At 40.4% G+C, this 14,148-nt stretch overlaps 1 pseudogene; it reads right to left on the reverse strand.

The window, feature by feature from the left end:
• Positions 1-12,894: 12,894 nt before the first annotated feature.
• LOC116910405 lies at positions 12,895-13,501 on the reverse strand (annotated as a pseudogene).
• Positions 13,502-14,148: the final 647 nt, after the last annotated feature.

A 14,148-nucleotide genomic window follows, 5' to 3' on the forward strand; every position in this document is an offset into this window, starting at 1 on the left:
GGAACATACACTGTTTCAGTCAGAGAAAGTGCACAACCATGGAGTCTGATTGAAGAAGGATGTCGGCTGGTGACATGAGCTCATCTTCCTCCAGCTGTAAGGATTAAGATGTTTCAAATTCTAAATTCCGTTATTGGACCGCATGTGGGCCAGCAGGAGATTTATGATGCGTTCTTCGCCTAAGCTCCTGTGTTCACTAAAATACTTAAAAACGCCACGGCATTTAATCATCCCATATTGCCTTAAGCCCCTGAGCCTTCTTCGGGAGGGCTTTAGTTCAAAAAGTCTGCCTTAAGCATAGGTCTAGACTGCATACCATGTTTGGCTGAGGACACTAAGTTCATGGGTGTTGATTCTTAACTCTGACATATAAAATCCCTCCACCCACCTCCACCTGAACCTTCTCCAAACTGCTCTGAACCGGCAGCGCATGCAGGGCGGAAGCATGTTTTGATTGATTATATGTTCTCAGTTCAGTTCAACCCAGAGATCTTGTTCATCTAGTGTGTTACTTCTAAATGCCTCTTAGTGATGATGCTGGAGTATTCAAAAAAAAAAAAAAAGGCTTGCAAAAATGCAAGTGAGTGTTAAAACCAAGTTTTGACCCTACATAATTTTTTTTCTCTGTTGCAATTTCTGTAAATTATCTGTTAAATGGGAAGGTTTCACTTCAGCAGGAGCAAGGTCATTTATGTCTTGTACTTTAGGGCAGAGTGTGAACACTATAGGAGCTTGGTGGAAGGATGGGAAATGATATACAGTATAGCAGTGTTGAGAGATATCAGCGAGTGGCCAGGGCTGCAGCTCTGTTGGTGATTTATATGAATAGCATGTGTAAGATTCTGAGTTCGATTCTTGGCACAGAGAGAGAGAGAGCAAGCAGAGCCAGGGGACATGGGAGAAAAAGAGAGAGGGGAATAAGGAAAGGGATGGAGAGAAGGAAGGTAGAAGAGAAGAGGAAGGAACTAGAAAATGGATGAATGATTGAGAGAATGGAGGAAGGAAGGATAGAAGCAAAGGACAAGAGATAGGGACAGAATGAAATAGAGAATAAAGAACAGGAGAGAAAGGGAGGGGAAAGGAAAGAACGAAGACAGGCAAGAACCGTAGGGAGAGTGGGAGGGGGTAGGAGGGTGGTGTGTACTGTGGGAGAGTGAGAAAACCTGCCTTCAGTATAGACTGGCCTTGACCCTGAACACAGCTTCCTTTTCGTAAGCCCTGCATAACTGCACTCCTGCTATCGAAGCACTGAGGAGATGGACAGACATGTCTCTAGGACTTCAGCTATGCAATGAGTTTGAGGGAATTGGAGCCCAGGCTACCCAAGCCCCTGTCTTAAGCAGCAAGTTACAATAAAAATGAAATAGAAACAGTTCCTTAGCCCTTTAGTTTGGCATCTGAAACCCTGGCTCCTGCAAACGATGTCGTATTTGTGTATCCTGTAGCTCAGCTTTGATTTGCAGTGGGAACTTGAATCTAAATCACTCTCTTAGGTTTTCCTGAGATAGCAATTTTATTCATGGTTAAAATGCTACCCATGCCTTAACATGTGTTGGTGAATGGCTAGGCATAGCCTTGCTGAGTCGCAATCTCAGAAGTTCCATTTCCTTGAAGGCCTCAAAACCATGGTTTATTCACCCTGCCATGGAGTGGTATTTTATGCATGAAATAGATGTGTTCAGATGTTAGAGGCTTTCTCAAAGTGTTTTGTGACACAGGAATGGCTCCCCAGGCCTCAAGTCTGCCAGGCAAGGGCCCTACCACTGACTGAAGCACCCAGGCTCCTTGACACTGGATCTCATTTTGTATTAAGAAAATGGTCTTTTCTCCTTGCTACCCAGCCAGAAAATCAGCATGAAAAGGAAGACATTTGCATAGAGCGGGGATCAAATTCTGTCTTCCCTGCATAGGAAGGGCATTTGGAGTGACCGAAGATCAGATATGCTTTCACTCTCTTTTGGCACCTGTCCACTCTCAAATGTGTGCAACCGAATACATAATGGCTTTCACATAACAATTTCCTGTCCCGAAATGTATGTGCGTAAGAGTGCCCAGACACAAGAGATCTGATATAGAAAGAAGACGTCAAGCAGATTCTTGAATGCAAACAGAAATGGCCATCCCACTGTCTTGTTCCCTAAAGTAGGCAATGCAGTGTTTCCATTGCCCTGTCCCCGGGTTTTCTAGGGTACAACATTGTGATGCTTGGTTGCATCAGAAAATATGAGAAACGTTTTCGATGTGGACGCTCCCACGTGATCCCAGAGGACTCTACTCTATCACTAGGGAGTTTACCAGCATAAACAAACTCAAATACAGTCTGGGCTGCCACTGGCAACTGCAGAAACCTGAACTGGTTCCCAAATCGGGATGGGAAGGTTTTCATTATGCTTGGGTGAATATATATATGCGCACGTCAACGGTAGCATCGTATCCTCCTTTTTTTTTTTTTCTTTATAGCCCCACGGGAAGTATTGGGTTCAAGCATGTTCCGTATAAGTAGAAGCTTCTCTCACCTCTCTTGGTACCTTAGAGACATTTGGCTGGGAGGAGGGATTTGTCTTGGCACACTCCCTCCTCTTTCCCTACTTCTCCTTCCCCACCCTGGACATTTCATTCCTCACCCCATCAGGTTTTAATCTTGTTCTCATTTTTCAAGTACTTCCCTTTGGTTGTTTGTGATAATGGCTTAAAGCAGCCTGACTCCCCACGGTACAGGGACAGAAGCTTTGGCATGTTAATGCGTAGCCCGGGAACCTGAAAGGCTTTGAGAAAATACAGAATTTGATGAGTGCGGGATGGACCAGAGGGAGGAAGTCTGTGGACAAATAGTTGGTCAGGGTTTCTGGGTATCCACCAGGTCAATGAGACCTGACCTCTCTATTCATGAATCCGTGCCTTACTTTAGATACTAAGCCTTAGGAAACTGGAGAGGCTGTGAAAGAAGGTATTGCTTCAAAGGAATGAAGACTAACTAACATCACACCGGAGTAAGCCCTTAGACGGCTATGTTATTTATTCTCAATTCAATCCCGTTCTCTAATGAAGAGCTTGGCCTAGTTGATATGTTTAAAAATAGAATAGTGATAATATCCCTTTGTACCAAAAGCTATAAAGAGAAATACGGAAATTTGAGGCAGATGTTTGAAAATAAAACTAACTTTTACAAATCATTCCTCCTGCAAGTCTTTGTTTGCGAGGCTTATAGCTTATTAAAAAACTAATCTATTTCATTTTTTTATTTTTGAGATTATAATTTGATTGCAACATTTCTCCCTTTCCTTTTCTCCCTCCAAACCTTCCCATAAACCACTCTCATCTCTCTCCTTTGAATTTATGGCCTCGTTTACACTGTTATTGCATGCATACAGGCATACACATAGATATAGATATAGATATAGATATAGACATACATGTAGATATACATACATATGTGTGTCTGTTTATATACCTATATATGCTATATTATATACAATGTATGATATATGATATATAATAGCATGTATCATGTATCAATCATATATCATGTTATATAATATATATTTATGTATTTATATACACATGCACATGCATATATACATACATACATGCATACATACATACATACATACATTCCTCAATATAGCCTGGTTAGTCTACGTACTTTCCTACCTTCCTTCTCCCCTCCCCTCCCTCATGCTCTCTTGTCCTCTCTCCAGCCTTTCTTTCTTCTCTGCCTTTGCTTCCCTAAGTACAAACTTGATTCATTCCTGATAAAGGTTTCATGAGAACTTACTCATCAACACATAGTGCTCGGTCAAAGAACTTCAGCATCTGGCAACCGAATCAGGTGAACCCCAAAGTGTCTCCTCTCCATGTCAGTATCTCCTAAGTAGCCCCTAAGCTGTAAACAAGTCTCTCTGTGGCAGCTGCCTTCTTGGGTGAAATTTAGTCTGAACCCAACCAAATAAGCCTTCATAAGCAGCTTATAGGTCCGTGTGTATATAGAGGAAAGCATACTGGGAAAACAGCTAGAGAAGTTCCCTTTCCTTAGAAATTGCGTAAGTAAGCTAGGAAAAAATACTCATGAAAGATGTACTGGTAATCCATGTAGAATGACTATATAGGTACTGGAACTTCTAATGTTCAAGGGAAGTATATACATGGTGACATTATAGCTCCAATATGAATACCCAGAAACTATCTATCTGTGTAACCATTATGAAGCTGTAGACACTGTTCTCTTAAAATGTAAAACAATTTGTTATATTGGAGTCCGTTGTGTGACACTATTCCTAGGCAGAGAGGAGCAAATGTCTGCTCATTCTGGATGTGAAACTAATGATAGGCCAAAGTAACAATTCCACCATTGTCTACCTTGGTGGACTAATAATTAGTTTTATTGGGTTTACTTAGAGGAGTATTGGTGAGGGGTTGCTTTCAGAAAAGGAAATGACTCAAAGGGAGTTGCATTGCTAAAAATCTACCCTTGTATGTGTGACAACTCACAAAAGCTTGAAACCTAAACATTAATGCACAAGTAACAGGGAGCTCAGCACGAATGAGAATGTTTCTTATTGGTATCTCAACCTTTGCCAGGCAGCCCTGCTGGTCTCTGTCTTTCAGGTAAATTAGTTGGTTTTTCTTGTAGTCTTCTCAGTATCTTGGCCTATCTGCCTCTTTTACACAATTTGGCTTGTCTGAAAGTGTCTCAGAGCAGATAATGCTACTTATTCAGGCTTGTGAAGATTATAATATATTTGATCCATTTCTGGAACTTCCTGAGGCTTCTGAGTTGCATATTTCCTGAGTTTTAAGGCCTTCTTTCCAGAAAGGGATGTTTTACCTCTTTTAAGAATGTCCTAAGCCTTAAGCCTTTTCCCTATCAGTTGAAATCTATAACTGAGAGAAAATTGCTATGCAATAGAGGGACAACCAGAAGATAAGAGATTTTCAATTTCTTTTGGTGGGGGGGAGACAAAACTAGTACAAAGAAAGGCAGAGTGACAACTCTGTTGGGTGCTAAGAAGACATTTAACTGATTTGAGTGTTGAGGGAGATGACTTTATAATTTTACTAAGAGTGCTCAGCTAGTCTGTTTTGTTTTTGAAAGACCACTCTAGCTGCTCACATCTTGAATAGATACTCAATCACAGAAATAAAGGTGGAAGAATGCTTTTGGATATGGCCATAGCAGTGAAGCCAGAGAGTGGCTGTGGAAATGGTTCTTTTGATAAAGTACTCACCACAAACATATGAGGAGCAGAATTCACATACCCAGAACCCACATAAAATCTGGGCAGGAACAGTAGATAGCTTTAATTCTGTTGCTTGAGAGATACAGTCAGAGGATCCTGAACATATATATATATATATGCCTGCCCAGATCATATGCACACACACATGTGAGAACATATACTCAAACCTGTACACATATGCATAAAGAAAAACAAGATAATATGTAGACAAAATGGATATATCCATATAACTTGAAGACAGACAACCATACAGAAGAGTAAAGAAGACATAAATCCAAGGTAGTTTGTGTGGAATGACTTTCAATATTTGAGTAGATTTTTTTTCATTCTAGTAGTTAATAAAAATTATGAATGAGTAGTGTACCGGAACATATAAACAGTTTGATTGATATACACTGAAATCTAGATAGGTATATGACTAATTCATCTATTGAGAATATGATGAAATTCCATACGGAAGTGAAGGCTAGAGGTGTTTTAATCAATCAGTTAGCTGAAGAAACACTGGCACTCAAGCTCTATTTAAAATAAGGAAATGGGTGAGCTATGTATCTGGAAAGTGTGTTAAAAGGAAGGCAGAAATGTTAGAGGTGAGTCTTGTAAGAGAAAGAGGCAATACTAAATATTGTGGGCAAAGTAATAGTAAGACAGAGTATTCAGGGGGTAGCTCCGCTCCATGGTCAAGATTGCCTGCTGCACAAGCGTAAGGATCCAACCTCCATTCCTAAGCGCCCATCTTCACATGTATTGACACACACACCTAAAACGTCACCCGTAGTTAGGGGTCAAAGACAAGAGGAATCCTGGGGTTTTCGGATTGCCAGCCTAGCTCTAGCTTCAGTGGGAGACCCTGCCTCAAGGGAGTAAGTCAGCGAGTGATGAGCAGTACACCCACATATTCTTGGATGCCTGAGAACAGACTCCTGATCTGTCTGCACATTGGACATGCACTGCGCACACATTCATGAACAAACAAGCAAACAGGCAAACAACAGCAACAACAAAAAAGCAGGACACAACATTATGAAATCAAGTAAAAATAGGGATTCAAATGGTAGGGTCATGGATTGTAGCAGAGAGACTTACTAACCAAGGAAAGTGGAAATGAACATTTGATTTTAGTATCCTTGTAATACTAAAAGAAGTGATTTTTATGAAGCAACAAAAGAAGTAAATATTAGGAATATTATCTGTCACTATTCCAAATGAAAAAAGAAAACAAAAAAATACAGAAAGGGTGAGTTTAACTCATTTTTAAATTGTAAAAATGGTACGTAGTCAAAAATTTACTCCTTGTATTCTAAGGTCACTAAGTCCTTGGGTTGAAGCCTGAGAGATAACAAATATATTATTTTGGGGGGGGTTAACTATATTTTGGAACAAGCCAGCTTTATTTTATTAATAATTAAAAATCGCTTTTAACAACTGGTATATCTTGTTAATCAGTTAATATCCTGAGCTGATTGTTAACAAGATAGCTAGAATACTTAATATTTTGACCCAGTAGACTAGTCATAGCCCGAAATTGAATTTTTCTTTTATGGGGGCTAGGGAGAGAGAATATTTTGAGAATATTTTGACTTTTAAAATTATAATCCAATGGGTGTATAACAAACATTTCATGAACTGAATGTGAGTTTTAAAGGCTCAATAGTACTCATCATACGCCATATTAGGAAATAAAGTCATGTCTGCCTCTTAAGGCTGGAAGAGAAGGTAGAGTCTTACCCTTGCTCTGTGTGTGCATACATACATATACGACATATACATACACATATATAGTGCCTTGAGAGTTTGTGTGCTTTCATGCACAGTGCCCTGGAACAAGACTGTTCCTGGAAACATTGAACGAGAAGCAGAGTCAAAGGAGACACTTAGCAGGGAGCCTTAGGATCCCCAGAAGGAAGTTTCTACCTTTTTACCTTCTAATTATTTCTCATTCCTTCTTTCTATTTTACTGCCATAAGCCTCTTGATTCATTAACAACCCCTGGATACTTTTACATTTTCTGTAAATAGTAGTTTCAGGAAAGTACTTTCTAGCACAAGAGACATTACTCATTTTCTCAAGGGAAACATAACAGCCATTCATTAAACCATGACCTCAAATCTAGGCTGTCCACGGGATTATTAAAGGCCATTGGATGTTTCTCAATGAGTCTCACTCCTATTATTACTGCAATTACTTTCCATTCTCATTGTACCATTAAAATATATCCAGAGAGCCCCATGGTGAAGAGGCGAGATCTCCGTAGAAAGAGATTTAAGAGTGTATCTGGTACAAAGGTTTAATTTTAGGTGTCATTGTCAAGGTGTGAGCAAACTAAGTGACTACAGTTCAGATCACTGAAAAGAACTTTGATTTCTTTCAACTCAGATTATTAGGAATGCGCTGATAGAACATATACCAAGTATTTTTAAACAAATACTTTTGATTAGTAAATAAATGATCCAATAAATGATGTAGATAATTTACTAACACCACAACCGTGAAAACCTGAACATTTTTCTCTGTTCTTACTATGACTTTTTCAATAATGGCAGGAGCTTCACTCAGGGATTCAACGCAACCCTATGGATTGTGATCCCAGAATCCTTTTCTTTGCGTACTAAGGCACCAGTGAGGAAGTCCACACCTACATACAAATATCCCCTCCTGCAAACAGCACTTACATTGTAGGTTGTTTGCCACATTATATTTTCAGAAATCTGAGTCTGTTATTGTATACATACATGATAAATTTATGTTCACATACACACACATATGTGTATGTATGCATCATAAAAGCATAGCTGCAAAAATGTGTGCTATATATTTATTCTCTCTCCCCCTTCCTCTGCACTGTCTTCTTTAAGTATCCAGACAATGATACTAATTTTGAGAATTGTTTTCAGTTGTCTACTTGTCCTAAATGATACCCCCTTCTACTTCTACTCCCTTTCTTTTCCATCTATTGAGAGAACATTAAATCCTGCCACACCGGTTTGTTTGTTGTGATTTGATCCCATAGCCTCCACCATTGTGTTGGTGACTCATTCATGGTTTCATTGCTTCGTCCAAGGCCCTTCCTCTCTCTTTCTCTCATTACAGAAGGCACTCTGTATCTGAGTTTGAGGTTCTCCTCCTCCCTTCTCAAGCTCTCACAGCAAACTTTGACATCCTGTTGCTTGCTAGTTCACTAGTCCACTGTTTCTGGAAGCTTTAGATCCTGCATGGCTTAACCAAATTGCTACCTATTTCTGGGTGGTGGAGTTTCCAGCTGGCCTCTTCAGTAAAATAGCAGTTTCTACTGAGAACACATCTTGGTGGCAAAGGCAGGCCAGAGTAGCAATCCTCTGTTTTCTAAAAATGGTTCTGATATTCCATTTAAGGCAGGAAGCATATTTTTATTTAGAAAATATTTATTTAGCTGTCAGAAACACTTCAATTAATCAACCACTCTTTAAAAGGGCTGGGATCTGGTTACACCCTCAGACATCAGAGTTCTGAGCTTTCAAAGCTAGGTATAGGGACCCAAGGGGAAGCGCCCTTTCTAGTTTTCTCAGGTGGAATTCTCTTGTCACTTCCAATATGCACAACAGAAATCTCCGAATCCTTTGCCGCCTCTAAGAGCCTGTGCTTGCCTTGTCTGCACTCCTTATCTGGCACAGTAAACACAGGCATGCCTTCAACAAGGGGAAGTAGAGAAGATCAAGGAAACTCGGTGACTCAGTGTAATCTCCTTATGTTCCCAGACAGAGAGATTTCAGCAAAATCCCAGGCAGACATCTCCAAATGGCGGAAATTAGAAAGGCCAGATAAGATAAGTGTAGCAGGTAGTAACTGATTAGCTCTTTAGGTCTCAGGAAGGGACTGGACATTGGGGGAGGGAGAGGGAGAGGGAGAGAGAGAGAGAGAGAGAGAGAGAGAGAGAGAGAGAGAGAGAGAGAGAGAGAGAGCACTGTAAGTCAATATTTTAGAGTAAGAAATCTATAATAACCCACAATAACTAGGCAGAGTAGGATATGGTCGAGTCAATCTCCATTTCTTTTCTCTTTCCCTTTTGACTTCATCTTAAAAAGTGTGTCTTCCATGTAGCTGCATCAAATGGTTTTACCTGGAGTTACCTCCCCTTCCACACACAAACATACACACATTAGAATATATAATGACACACTTAACTCTCTCTCTCTCTCTTATTTTACACACACACACACACACACACACACACACACACAGAGTGATTGCTTTTAGATCACTTTGTTTTCGTGTGCATTCCTTTCAGTAATTTACTTTTCAGGGATTCCCAATTCACTCGTGTGCTCTAAGAATCTAATCCTATATTTTTTGTGCTCCCCCGATGTTAACACATCCTTCTTCACCATCCCCTTGAAGCCCTCTTTCCTGCTAGTATGGGTTATTCACACCCACTTAACTTATCCAGAGGCAATGGGGGTCCTAGAGTTTCAGCATATGTTTGGAATGTTCATGACCCAGAGAAATTCCTGAACAATATTAAGGAAACAATAAAGGGGGGATCTCAGAGATGTGGGGACACATCACACAGTGAGCAGTACCCATGATTGGATGCGATGTCTCCTGGAAGGTGCATCCAATAATTAAAATCGCAATATTTCTGAAAACCTTACATCTAGGCTGGGATCTAGAGGTGCGATATTTCCCTTTTGGTCTTATTATGTGACCTTAGAAACGAAGCCTAAATCTTCTGTCATGGAAAATGAAAAGACTGTGCAGTTGACGTATGGGGAGAACTTGGTTCATAATTCTTCTAGCTTAATCTGCTTTAAAGGTCGAGCATCCATCATTTTTCCATGTTGAGCATCAGTCTCCAGAACTGTGTGGTCATGAATATGTGGTGATCCTTAGAAAATGAGTAGCGAATTCAACCACATTCCTGCCATTTGCATCTATCGTCTCTGCATGTGCATATGGAGAAGGAGTTTTCTTTCTGCCTTCAAAAGTTATCTTCTCTGGACCCAGCCCATGCTCAGGTTGCATGATGGGAAGAAAGATTGTGTAGACTGTTCCCGAACTCAGCACTTCTCAACATAAGACTTGCTAGTTACAGTGTTTGAAAGATATTTTTTCTTCTGCCTTCTGAGACCTACTAAGTCTGATGAAGCTCTTGGTAATGGCACTAGCCATCCAAACACTGTCCACAGTTTATTCTGCGTGTCCTGGCTCCCTTAAAGTATTATGTAACATTTTAGGGATCTGGAAAAGTGGTATCAAGAGAAATGTTGGGTAGCCAATGCTAATATTTGCTCAAAACAGTGAGTCATACGAACTAGGATTTCCTCCTTGGGCGGCTCATTACTGGCACATTGTCTGAGTCTCAATATAATTTGCTGTCATGATCCCAGTTTCAAACGTGGAATGATGCCTTGTTCATGTCAATGGGAGGCCTCTATTCATCTTGATTACGCCTGTTAGAGAGTTTACCTTGGAGTCATTTGGAAGAACGGGGGCAGAATCCGATCCACGGCTACCTGGTGAAGCTGCTTGTGTTTCTTGTGCTTGGTCTTTGCCATCTATCCACAGCATGTGTTGACATATTAGCTCACGGGCAATTCTCTCAGGAAAAACACCTGTCTCTTCTCAGACCCTGTTCCATCAATTATGAAGTGAGTTCAGAAGGTGACCTTTATTTAGAAAAGGACAGGAAGGGAGACTGGGGAGAAGAATTATGTTGATCAAAAGATAAGAGAACTTTAATATTAGATAGAGGACAGAGTTCCAATACTCTGATTGCACGGTGTGTTGACCATTGCTAATAGGAACACACTGCCTCTTTTGAAAGGGCTAAAGGAGGCCAGACATTCTGTTTCTTTTCTTTTCTGATGCGTTACGTTTTTTTCCTTGCTTCTTCATCACAACTATATCTGACATGTAAGTGGAACTTCACTATAATATGAGTAGATATTATATAAATATAAATAAAATGAATGAAGACACATGGGCCGTATGCAGAGTTATTATGTTACGTTTAATAAATAGTTTGCTAGGGTTCTCTGGAGGTAATTAACTAATGGGATGTTTGCGTGTGTGCATGTGTATGTGTGTGAAGAGTCTTACCAGAAGGAATTGTCTGGCTTAACAGCTCATAGGTAGGATAGCCAGCAGCGTGTATGCTATGGATGGGTTCTGGATCAAGCTTATTGGAGAACCCAGTGTTGGAAGACAGAACTTGTAGTTCTATTCCAGACTTCAAAGTTTAGACAAGACTTGCTCGCACAGTGGAGGGAAATCTTAAAATTCATTTTTATTTATGTATTTTTAAAGATCCGTTTGATCTTTCTTTGGTGTGTATGGATGTTTGCCTGCAAATATGTCAGTGTACCACCTTGTCTGCAGTGTCCACACAGCCCAGAATAGGGCATTGGGTCACTTGGAAGATGGATGACTGATGGCTGTGAGTCATCGTGTGGGTGCTGGGAATTGAACCTGAGTCCTCTGTGAGAGCAGTCTTCCCCACTAGGCTATCTCTCCAGCCGTCAAAATCATTTTTAAATAAAACACACTTTAATCTTTTTAAAAATAGATCTTAAGTGCTTTGACCACAAGAAAAGGAGGGATGGCTGTGTAAATGAACTTGTGCTCTTCATGCTTATACATGATTATCTGTGTGTCATTTTGTACCCCATGCATGCCCATAGTAGTAATTTTTGGCAATTAAAAGGCCAAGGGAAGAGTTTAATCACAAGTTTGGCCTAGAAGTATATCTTCTGGAACATACAAATCAACATTTTACTTTTCACTATCCACAGGCACTCTGCCTTCTGGATTTAGTCTTCCATAATCGCAAGTAATAGAAACAATGATATATTACTTTATAAGTTCGTTTTCTCATCACTGTGACTACAGATCTGACAGAAACAACTTCAAAGAGGATTTAGTTTTCTTATGGCTCTGTCATTCATCAGGGTGGAAAAGTCAAGGAAGGGGGTTCTGTCTCTGACAGGGTAGCTTCTAGCATTGCCTATGACAAGGCACCAACCAGGAAGCAGAGGGTTCTTGAGTTGGGATTGGGGCGTGACTGCAAGGTTCAGGGCCACAAGTCATCTGCTTTTTATAAAGAGAGCCATTGGCTCAGGATTCTACAGCCTCATAAATAACATCACTATTTGGGGACCAATTCTTCCAACATGTGAGTTTGTAGCGAACATTTCACATCCAAACAGCATTTATTGAAACATAAATATCAATAAATAGCAACAGCTTTTATTGCAATATAAATAGCAATACCAATAAATGACAATAACATTGCCAGTGCATAAACAAAGTGTCTTTGACGCAAATAATGGAGTATTAGTCAACAGTAAAGAGTGAAATTCTGACACATGCTGGAATGTGCACAAAACTTGACTTTATAGTGTTAAGCTAAACAAGGAGGCGACAGGTATGAGATTCTATGACTGACTCAATTCACAGTGACATAAAATATAATACTGATTATTGAAAACTAAAATGTGAATAGACAGGGAATTAGGGCTTCAACTCTGATCTCTTTTTAGGGAAAGTCAAATTATATAAGAAAGGAGAATAAGAAAAGCTAGTTGGTTGTAATTTTTCTTTCAACGTGTATTTATTTAATATACATTGTAAGGGTTCAAGCAGACTTAATTAAAAAAAAACAAATAAAACAAAAAACAACAGCACAGCTCAGAAACCACGGAGAAAGGACAGACGATCTAAGGAAAGAGACGACACAAGAGAAATCTGGAGAGCTGGGGTCAGGGCTCTTGGCTGGAGACCTGCTTTGAATAGGGTTCTTGCAGGTACTTCTTAAATGCTGTGGGGTTTTTCCAGAGCTCTGCAGCATGTGTGTTCAAAGGCTCTCGATGTTGGGTTCTCCTAGCAGGCTCTGGGTGGAGAGCAAGATGGTCCTGACACCATACAGTGCAGACCACTTATCCTTGAGGATGTCCCGGCAGATGTTGACCTGGGTGTCCATGTTGGGGTGGTAACAGGGTGTGAGGAACTTCACTGTGGGTACGTTGTAAGGGTAGCCACTGGGGAACTCTAGGGAGAGTTTATACTTCAGGTCTTCATATATGGTGCCGGCCGCTCCGTGGATGGTCCCTAACCATTTGAACAGGTTGTCTGATTCAGGGAAGGTGGAAATTCCTTTGTCACCAGACATCATGAGAATCATCAGCTCCTGCTGTAGCCTCTTGCCCACAGGGTCCTGGGTGGCACCCCTGCAGGGTTCTGCTCCTTTGGGCAACACTGGATGCAACTGGGTCGCAGTTCTGCAAGGCCATCCCAGAGGTGCTGGCACAGAGACTGGAGTGTGGAGACCTGTAATTTTTACCAAAACAACAATCTGAGACCATGTTCATATTTGTATTGATTGATTTTTACCATTAATTTAATTTGTATAACTTGGGACAAGGTCTTGTCATGCAGCATCCAGTGTCTCAGACCCTTACAGTCTCCCTGACAATCCTCCCTAAGGCTAGGATCACAGGCATATGTTGTTATGCCATACTTCAGTTTACATCTTATTTACTAATTTGAGCCTGTGTTTTATGTTCACGTATGCTTGCGTGTATATGACATGTGTCTGTGAGCAGATGCATGCATGTGAAGACACACATGCGAATATCAGAGGATAACATGCTGGAATTGGTTCTTTCATTTCAGTGTGGACTCCAGGGACTTAACTCAGGTTGTCAAGCTTGACGGCAAGGGTCTTTACCCACTGAGACATGTCATTAGCTCTCATTCAGAAACTCAGACAAATTATAGATGATTGATATGTAGGTGGATAGATGATAGATTGATAGATGTACATATAGATAGATGATAGATAGAAAGATGGACGATAGACAGATAGATAATAAATAGAAAGATGGATAATAGTAGATAGATAGATAGATAGATAGATAGATAGATAGATAGATAGATA

The sequence above is a fragment of the Rattus rattus genome, chromosome 9 (assembly GCF_011064425.1).
Source record: "Rattus rattus isolate New Zealand chromosome 9, Rrattus_CSIRO_v1, whole genome shotgun sequence".
Taxonomy (NCBI): domain Eukaryota; kingdom Metazoa; phylum Chordata; class Mammalia; order Rodentia; family Muridae; genus Rattus; species Rattus rattus.